Below are 3,301 nucleotides of genomic sequence, written 5' to 3'. Positions count from 1 at the left end.
AATAACATTCATGAGATCACAAAATATCAAATACGTGCATGAACAAGCTAGTTAGTCATCGTTACATAAATGTAATAAAATACATTTTAATCATTATTAAGTTTATAGTATTTTCGATTATTAAAAACTGATGTTTTTAAACGCTGAACAATAAACTCGCTACCGCATCATATGCTGCAAAAAAGATTGATTTATTAAACATTTTGTGTCTGCGTATTTGAACAATGGCTGACTTTTGTGAACAACGACTGAATGGCTGACTTTGGCGAACATCACCGCATTCATCGAAACATCGTAGCGGTCACCAAACCGTTGCAATATCGTTATTTCTTGTTTGTGCATATTCAGTAAATAAACTAAATCGAACTTCACAGGCGATCCCGGGCATGGCGGCATATGTGCCGACGAAATGCGACGCCAAAAATGTTTACACTACGCTTTTAATCACAATGAGTAACTATTTTAATGATCTTTGTTGCAGTTCTCATTCACCGGCTGATGTGATCGGCACATTCCAACGGCCACCACAAAATAGCATGGAAAGGAAAGTATTATAAAATAATGTCATATATGAAAGCATTCTAATCTTTCCTTGTTGTTTTCCACTGCAACCAGGACATTGTATCACCGCATCGACAAGTGGTGTTTATGTGCAAGTGTTGCGAAGAAGTGTGTTGTACGGTGTATTATGTGTTTTACTTTATTTGTATCGCTTTGCAGAATTAGTGCGTTTAATCGTTGTGCTACTGCTAACGAAAAACGACCAGTAAGCGGCAACAATACATGTGCCTGACGCAGAGACAACAACGCCGTCGGCATCCGTTGATACCATCCAAAGTGATGGTTGAAATCGTATATAAACGTGTAAAACCATATATTGGGGCATGTAGTATTGAATAATAGTTAAATAAAATACATTTTATCGTTGTACTGGACAATGTGCATCGAAATTTAATAAAGTGTGTGTGTTTTGTTTACATCCGAATACAGAACCCTCAGCGTTATACTGTGGTTCGAGCACTCGCTAAACGCTTGAGCTTTGAGCTTTCATTGAGCTTACATAGAATGTTACACGCTACCTGCTCACTAAGGACTGCTATCGAGCAGTGTTATGAGCAGGTAGCGTATACAACGCTCCAATGCTATTTGGGTTCAAGTGCACCGCACACTTTAGAGATCGAGAGCGGTGCGCTCCGCTCTTGCAAAAGAGCGACTTCCCAAATAGCATTGGAGCGTTACGTTTCGCGATTTTTGTATGGAGGCGTTACTGCTCGCTACCTGCTCATAACACTGCTCGATAGCAGTCCTTAGTGAGCAGGTAGCGTGTAACATTCTATGTAAGCTCAATGAAAGCTCAAAGCTCAAGCGTTACTTAGCGAGTGCTCGAACCACAGTATAACGCTGTGGGTTCTGTATTCGGATGTAAACAAAAACACACACACTTTTTTTAAATTTCGATGCACATTGTCCAGTACAACGATAAAATGTATTTTATTTAACTATTATTCAATACTTACATGCCCCAATACATGGTTTTACACGTTTATATACGATTTCAACCATCACTTTGGATGGTATCAACTGATGCCGACGGCGTTGTTGTCTCTGCGTCAGGCACATGTATTGTTGCCGCTTCTAATGCTCGGGTCGTTTTTTCGTTAGCAGTAGCACAACGATTAAACGCACTAATTGTACCACTTGCAAAGCGATACAAATAAAGCAAAACACATAATACACCGTACAACACACTTCTTAACAACACTTGCACATAAAAACCACTCGTCGATGCGGTGATCCAATGTCCTGTTTGCAGTGGAAAAATAACAATGAAAGATTAGAATGCTTTCAAATATGACATTATTTTATAATACTTTCCTTTCCGTGCTATTTTGTGGTGTATGGCAACGTTGGTTTGCTTGAAGATACACAACGACCGGTGTGTTGGTCCAGTTGAGAATATGCCGATCACGATCACAGCCGGCTTTAGTGATTGTTGTAGAAACTGTAACAAAGATCAATATCATTAAATCTGCATTATTTTTACAATTCATTGTGATTTCACGAAAAAGTAAAGTGAAAAAGTAAAGTAAAAGTGAAAAAGTAAAACATTTCATCTTACCGGCGTCGTATTTCGTCGGCATACACACACACACAGCTGCTCGATCATACTCGGGCGAATGTTGCCAAATTTCGGGATGAAATGATGTTTTTCCTGTGGAATAATGTGTTCAAGCATTAAAAGATAGTTAATTTACTGAAATATGCACAGAACACTTACCTTTTCTCAAGATTTCACATAAAATTTCACGATTATTCTGCACACAATCTTTACGGGCGGTTGTCCGTGTTTGTTTACGTTTCTGACTTGACAGATATGCGGGCTGTCATGTGACGAAGTCAAATACATTCAAACCTCGCCAATTGCAAGTCTGCTTTTTCAATTGAATACAAAAAATCCGAGTTGTTCACATAAATATGAGAAAAAGTCAGTTAATCCACATTGTATAAAATAACAAACATGGCAAAATATGCAGACATTAGTCGTGTTACAAAATGTCTTTCTAATAAACAAAATCTATCTTTTTTTTTGTAGACATATGATATAAATGCAATTAGCGAGTTCTAATTGTATCATATAAATTGCTATTTTCAAAGCGGTTTAAATTAAAACAAACATCAGTGCTTTTTTTAAATAATCAGAAAGATAATTATAAACTTAATAATGATTAAAATGTATTTTATTACATTTATGTACAACGATAACCTAACTAGTAAGCATGTTCATGCACGTGTGTAATTATTTGATATTTTTTTGTGTGATCCCAATATGAATGTTATGAAGTAAAACAGACAATTTACTCTGTTCCTTTATCAATTCTTTAAGATAAGGTTTTTTTTTATAGAAACATGTAATATATACACATATATAGATATATATAGATATATGTATATATATATATAAATATATACATATATATATATATATATATATATATATATATATATATATATATATATATATATATATATATATATATATATATATATATATATATATATATGTATATATATATATATATGTATATATATATATATATATATATATATATATATATATATATATATATATATATATATATATATATATATATATATATATATATATGTATATATATATATATATGTATATATATATATATATATATATATATAGATATATATATATATATATATATATATATATATATATATATATATATATATATACATATATATATATATATGTATATATATATATATA

General features: G+C 32.6%; 1 long non-coding RNA gene across 1 annotated transcript; it reads right to left on the bottom strand.

The window, feature by feature from the left end:
• Window positions 1-1,223: 1,223 nt before the first annotated feature.
• Window positions 1,224-2,510, bottom strand: LOC120906254. The gene is made up of 3 exons (XR_005740063.1): window positions 2,279-2,510; window positions 2,120-2,212; window positions 1,224-2,002 (listed from the first exon to the last, which is right to left on the bottom strand). It is a non-coding gene; the product is annotated as an uncharacterized LOC120906254 (long non-coding RNA).
• Between the last annotated feature and the right edge of the window lie 791 nt (window positions 2,511-3,301).

This window comes from Anopheles arabiensis, chromosome X, assembly GCF_016920715.1.
Source record: "Anopheles arabiensis isolate DONGOLA chromosome X, AaraD3, whole genome shotgun sequence".
NCBI lineage: Eukaryota > Metazoa > Arthropoda > Insecta > Diptera > Culicidae > Anopheles > Anopheles arabiensis.
The sequence above is the reverse complement of the archived record's forward strand: the minus strand, read 5'-3'. Positions and strand labels throughout refer to the sequence as shown.